The sequence below is a fragment of the Phaseolus vulgaris genome, chromosome 5 (genome assembly GCF_000499845.2).
Source record: "Phaseolus vulgaris cultivar G19833 chromosome 5, P. vulgaris v2.0, whole genome shotgun sequence".
Taxonomy (NCBI): domain Eukaryota; kingdom Viridiplantae; phylum Streptophyta; class Magnoliopsida; order Fabales; family Fabaceae; genus Phaseolus; species Phaseolus vulgaris.
The window spans coordinates 23460217-23467456 of record NC_023755.2 but is presented as its reverse complement, the minus strand read 5'-3'; positions in this window follow the sequence as shown (position 1 = coordinate 23467456).

Below are 7240 nucleotides of genomic sequence, written 5' to 3'. Positions count from 1 at the left end.
CATCTTCTGCATCACCAAGAAAGTGAAGATCAATTGGATTCACATAATCAAGGAACATATGCAAAAAGCCATGAGGTTAGGCGATTACCACTATCCCTATGCTGTTTTAATATCTATGTTTCTACACTATTTTGAAGTTAATCTTGAAGATGAAACTTCTGAGCTGGTCAAGTCAACTCAAGAGTTGAACAATGGATCATTCAGCAAGATGGGCTTCACAAAAATAGGTGGAAAATGGTTAAGTAAGGATGGTGATCATGGTGCCTCATCAAGTGGTGCTGCAAGAGGAACCTGCTGACATGGATGTTCAACATGAAGATCCAGCTGAAGATTTTCAAGATGCAGGACCTAGTGCTGATGCTGATCATCAAGAAGAAAGAATGCAAACCATGTCTCCTTTTGGAAGACTCATGGTGAATAGGCTAGATACCTTTGCTGAAAATCAAAGGAGCCTTCATGATCTATGTGTTAGCAACTTTCAGAGGATAGATACAAGGTTTGACAACATGGATGCAAGGTTTATGACTCTGGACGAACAGATTGAAGTTGTCTAGAATCAAATCTTTGACCTTCAGTTTGCTGATGAAGAAGACTGAGAGAAAAACAACCGATTGGCCATCGAAACAATCGATTGTTTTTGGCTGTTCTCTTTTCTGGTTTTAAAAATTCTTTCCTTCTGTTGTTGCTGTTTTATTCTGATGTAATTGGAACAATGTTTTATTTTATCTCCTATCTTTGCCTATTTGTCAAGACAAATAGGGGGAGATATATGTTGTGTTTGTGTTTCGAATTTGTATTATGTTTCTGTTTTTCATAGTTGTTAAAAACAGTTTGAGTGATGTTATTTGGTTCTGATATTAGATGTTTAAGCTTTAATTGTTTATCTGTATACTAACAGAATATCAGAAGTTCAATGTATTGCTCAAAGTTCTATTGCAGGAATTGCCTCAGATTTAATCAAAGAACAACACAAGCATCAAGGATTTGTCTTCATCAAATAGGGGGAGATTGTTGAACCAAGTGGTGTTCAATGTTTTGAAGAATCCAAATCCTTTGAAGGATGATGAAGCCTTTGCTTTGCTTGATGCTGCTGTGCTGGTTTTAGCTTTGTTCTGGGGTAGTTCAATGTTGTAATCAACACTTAGATTAAATCTCAAAGCAATTAGCATCTCAATTTTAACAAAGCAAAATGTTTTTAAAACTAAGTTGAAACAACCAATTGTTTTGTCGAAACAACCGATTGTTTACACTTAGGTGTTTTGAGAAAGTTTGAAAACTGTTTTTGAATGGTGTATTTTGTTAAGTAACAAAACAACCGATTGATTCGGGGAAACAATCGATTGTTTGTTTTAAAACCATAACAGAAAAACTGTTTTCTTTGACTGAGCTTTAAATGCTTTAACTGAATACGCTCCAGTCATTAAATGCTTTGACCAATCAACTTTAAATGCTTTTAAGAGTTTGTTAAGATTTGATAACAAACTATATTCTTAGATATATTATGAAAAACAGTTTTGATATATTAAGAATCTTGAAACAAAGTTTTTATCTAAGAGTTTTTCAAAGAGTTCTGAGATTGCTAAAGAGTTGAGAGATTGATCAAGGTGCTATACTGGATTCTACTTGTATTGATTTCAGATTTCCATCTGTAACAAGTGTAATCTTTGTAAATTGCTGAACAATTCGTTTGTGTGTGTTGCTAAGATTGGCTGTGTGTTCTTGAGGTGTTCAAGATCAACAATCTTAGTGTTGGCCAAGGAGAGTGTGTTTCTTGAGGTGTTCAAGGTCATTCTCTTGGTTGTGGTGTAAGTGATCAAGGTGTGGTTGCTTAGTGGATATCCTCAGGGTTTCTGAGAAGACTGGATGTAGCTCTAGTTTTGAGTGAACCAGTATAAACAACTATGTACAATCTCTCTATCCTTATCTCTTTAAATTCAGTTTGTTTGTTGTTTGCTGGTATAAACAACTGATTGTTTCAAAGAAACAACCGATTGTTTTTTCTGGTATTACAGTTTTGCTTGCTGTTTTGGCTAACTGAATTGCTGAATCAATTGGTTTCTGAAATAAGTTCATTCTAGCTTTGAAAAGTTTGCGAAAACCCCTTTAAACAATTCACCCCCCTCTAGTTTAAAGCCATCTTTTCTAACAGTATCTATTCTAAGCTGTTATACATGGTTACAAAATACTTTGGCTGATGCTTCCGAATCTAACGGGTGTTGGTCGTTGAACAACTGTAACATTTGAAATTTTTTGAGTTAGTGCATGAATAATAAACCCCAAATTTTAAAGTGTTTATTGTATTGAAGTATCACCTGATCCCAACCTTTATGAATTGCAGCTTGCTAAATAGTCAACATCCATTTCATAACATAGTAACCGCACTCATAATGTTCAGATTGTCTGTTGGACTGCATGTGAAAATAAATATATTAAATGAATGAGTGAAACACATTAAATTGAGTGAACAAATATACTTTAAATACCTTAAGGTACATCCAAGTGATTTTTTGTGCGTTTGAACTTCTTCTCCCACATAACATATTATATCCAGAGTAAGCACTAAAATAATAAGATTTCATGCTAGAATACATAACATTATATAATGTATAAGTAATAATAAATGTTAAATGAAATTGTCGTACCTGTCTATAATGTTTTAAAAATAGGTAGGGGTTTTTTATGCAAGGAGCAAAACCATGCAGCGGTATGATCTTGAACAGATATGATCAATAGTTGCCAATGACACCTATATAACAAACCAGTTAATTAGTTTATCTTATTTCAATAATTTATTATAAATTATTTAATAAATAAGGACTTACTCATGGATGTACGGAGAAAAATAAATTTGTTTTCTACCATTCTTTAAGGCAGTGGTGATGTATGTTTGTGTTTCCGACTTCTTGTTTCCAATTAATTGAATCACTTGAGGGTCTAAAAACCCATATATATTGTGTTTCCCCTCATCCAAGCATAATTAAAAAAGATACCTAAATTTCAATAAGTTAGTACTAATATATTGAATAAATCAAAAGTATAAAGATTTTAAAATTTGAACTTACATCATCCATAATTGCAGAACTGTGATGTTAATCTTTTGATGTCCGGATGCAAGGTCCAACAAATCAGACATGTGAACGTACAACGGTAGATTACTATGCCTTCCAAAAACATTGGCATCCTATGGAACCTCTAAGACGATTGTATCTAAAGCTGTAGCAACTTCCACCAATGCCGCTAGAGGATCATCAATGGAGACTATTTTCTTCTTTCCCAGAGGCAGTTTTGTCTTAGATTCCTGCTACTCATCAAAACAAACAAATACTTAAATTAGTTAGAATGTAATATATCTGATATATAATTCTATTAGTATTAGTGCAAAGACATACCATAGAGTCTATAGGTCTGACGAGATGTCTAGGCCAGGCAACGAAAGTATGTAATGCCTATGCTACAATTGTGACCTCTGATGTCAGCACAGGAATTGCAAGATCACTATAAAGAACCTTCTCTACCGTGACTATTCCGTCCGGTTGACCTGTGACATCTTTGTGCACGACCTCAACCGTCAGCTAGGGACTCCTTCCCACTAGTTACCTGTGGATTCCTGCAAAAAGAGGACAAAAGGGCGCCCTATCGGCCGTTTGCACTCCGACGCTCAAGTCAGCCAGCAAGAAACACCAAAACTGTGCACCTCCGTATCTGAGCGCCGCGTATGGCACTCTGAAGGTGGTAAAAAGAACTGTGTATTGTGTGTATATTCTCGCTCTGGCAAACAACCTCTTTTCCAGTCATTTGTGCGTAGCCTCACGACTTCGAGCAAGCAGCTGGAGTGTATTCTGGGAAAATTTGCCAAAACTCCCCCCCCCCCCGTTCCCAACATTCTCAGCGCTATTTAAACTACCCAAGCATTTAAAGCGCCTTAAAGCGCTTTTAATCACAAACGTAACGCGCTCAATTAAGGCGTCTAATTAGAAAACGTAGCGCATTTAAGACGTTGAAACGCTTGGGAGCCATTATAGTACCTGAACGCTCGAAACAGAAACAGTATTGAATAACTTTAATTACCTGGTACCTGACAAAAGGGTGTTTCTATTATGACCTGGTTGTCGTACACGTGGAGGGCCTCACGACGCCATGACCCCATCTAGGGGCGTTTCTGCCCATCTGGGGACGTTTCTACGTGTGAGTCCTCCTGCCTGGGAGGGCTACTGTGCAAGGGGTGACTTTTTGGGTGCCAACTCATGCCCCCAATCATCTAGCCACTCACTTTGAGAGCGTATCTGCCTTCCTTTCGTACCCTGCACCCGGCTACCGTGGACGTGACCTTCCTCTTGAGTTGTATCTATCCCAAAGGCATCTCTGGGGCGGCAGGGGTACTTCACGAGTCAGGCTGCCCTACACTGGTGTTGTTACTATGGCCTTGAAGCCACCTTTCTCTTCTCTTTATCATTCTCCCGGATCATCGGGACCTGAGGCCTTCCCACGGCGTCGCTCCCTCCATGGTCTTTCCTACCCATGGGTATCGGGGAACCACACTGTGATTGCCTTGCTTTAGTAATGTTTGATCTGGCGACGCCCTGGTTGGGCGACGCCTTCACCTAGGCGACGCCTTGCCTTGGCGACGCCTCCTCTTGACGACGCTGGCACTTGGCGTCTCTTCACCTAGGCAACGCCTTGTGTTGACTTTGACTCCTGGTGTTGACTTTGACCTTGACTTAGTCAACGCCCGGATACGGGACGGTACACAAGCCCCCCAGTCTTAAGCCGAAGACTTGTCTTCAGCGTAAAGACTAAGGCCTCGCCCACGCCGTCCACGTGCCACCCTGATGACGTGTTACTCCCTGCTGACTCAACAATTCTCGAATTATTGACGTGACACTCTCTGAACCATAGGAGCGCTCTTAATGACTGATTGGACATCCTCTGAAACGGGGAAAATAACACCTTTTGGGGCTATCCTTGATCGCGCGCCACGTGGCCCATCGTACGGCCAGCCTCTAGAGACCCTTGCATTTCCCCTGGGCGATTGATCCTTTGACACGTGGCACGATCTCACGGCTCCTAGTTAGCGCCTCTTGGGTTGCGAATGTAACGTTCAAGTTACCCCCAAACCCCGCGCTCACCCCACTTTTACATTCATTCCCTCTGCGTCTCTGCACTGTTCATCGCCTTCAACCCCTTTTCTCTGCAATTTATGCTCTCTCCCTCCTGTGCTCTTCTTCCGCCTTCACTTTGACAGCAAAGGTATGATTTCCGCATATCCACGACTCTTCCCTTTCGTCGCATTGCATGATTTATTGAACTGCCTGGGACTGTTGACATTGATGCATTACTGCGTTCTTCCGCTTCTCCTTCCTTCTCAGTTCCCTTCTCTTTCTTTCTGGGTTTTCTCACGTGGGTGGTGTTTCCTGGGGTTCACTCCCCTTCCTGTCATGGCTACACTTGTTAAAATCTTTTTCCTTTCTTCTTTCTCCAGCTATTTATTCACACCATGACGCGCACGAACGCGGAGTCTGATTCCTCCCCAAGACCCCCAAGTCCAACTACAAAGCCTACTACCCATGGGCCCCCGACGAGCTCTTGAACGAGTGTACCAGCCTGACTACCTTCCAGGACCTGGAAGCTCATCGTGGGGATCCCCACTTGTATAACATTAACGCTTTCTGCCGCACTCACGACGCTCACATATCCATCCGTCCCGGCAGGCCTGGGGAACCTGTCTGCGTGGACGACAGACCTAGAAAGGGGAACCCTTTCTTCTTTATGTACCAGACGGTGTTTAAATGCGTAGGGGTGCGTCTCCCATTCACCCCCTTTGAAAGGGAACTCCTCACCGAAATTAATACCGCCCCCGCCCAGCTCCACCCCAACAGCTGGGCATTTGTAAGGGGTTTTCAAATTCTCTGCGGCCATCTGGGCATCCTTCCCTCCATAGACGTTTTCCTGCATTTCTTCGAAGTGAAGAAGCAGGAGAAAAGCTTTTGGGTAAGCTTTTCCGGGATCGCGGGCAGGATCCTCCTCTCCCTCTTCCAAAACTCTTACAAAAACTGGAAAGGGAAATTCTTTAGAGTGTGCAGCGCCAAACACGACCCCACGGCCTTGGACGGCTTCCCCCTTTACTGGACGGAGCGCCCTAAGCTGCTTAGGGCCAAAGCCCTGGAAGAGCTATCTCCCGCTGACAGGGAGGTGAGCAAGGCCTTGGCTGGGCTGGGGATCGTTTTTGATACATTGAAGCTTGTTGCTAGCGAATACAATGCCCACGCCCTGACAACATACTTTGGTAAGGAGACTCTCCCCTCATCCCCTTTGCTGTGAACACTTTGCTACCAGATGTTTGTTCCCACATCCTCTTCCCCTGTCTTCCATGGTGCCATGTTACTTACGTTTCACGCATCTATGCGCTTTGTAATTTTGTATAGTTGCTTTGGCCTTGATTTCCGCTGCTTGGTCTATTTTGATGTAGGATCGGTGATGGACGCCTCCAAAAGGATGATGCTGGCGAGAGCAATGAAGGAGGCTCGTGCTGCCAAGGCGGGCGCCTCCTCCACCCCTGCTGCTGATCCGATCCCCCCACCAATTCTGCCACCGCCACCACCGATCAACACCGAAGCCCCCCTATTCTCAATTCCGTCAGACTCCCGGCTCTCCTCTGCCCATCGTCGCCGTTCCTCTAGCCGTGGCCTCGTCGCCGGCTCCAACCCCCCTTGACAAAGGGAAACGGGTCCTGGAGATTTTGTCGGATGATGAGGACTCGGAAGGTGTGGCACCCTTCAAGAGGAGGAAATCTGCGCGGGTTCCCCTTCTGTCGGAGGCGTCGCCCCAGGGAGGGAACTCCTTCATGGATAATCCTCCAAGTGCAACCTCACTTCCCCCCACAACAGTCCAAGAGGATGGGGGCGAAGGCGCCGAATCTGTGCCGCCTCCGCCACCGGCAGAAGTCTCTGCTTCCCTTGCTCCCGTCGCTGCCGCCCCCGATCTCATCGCCATCCCTCCTCCAATCATGCATCTGATGAGGGGCTTCAGTGGCGGAACTATGCCAGAGAGCACCGACAGGAAGGAGGGCATGCCTTTCTATTTGGGGTCCTTCTTGGCGGTGGCCCTTGAATGGCGCGCCCAGGCCAGAAATGCGGTCCTGCAAGCTCAAACCCTCCAGGCCTTGGAAACAGGGGTAACTGCCCTGGAGGAGAAGAAAACCCTGGAATGCCAAAACAAGGCCTACCAAAGCTCTCTAAAGCAG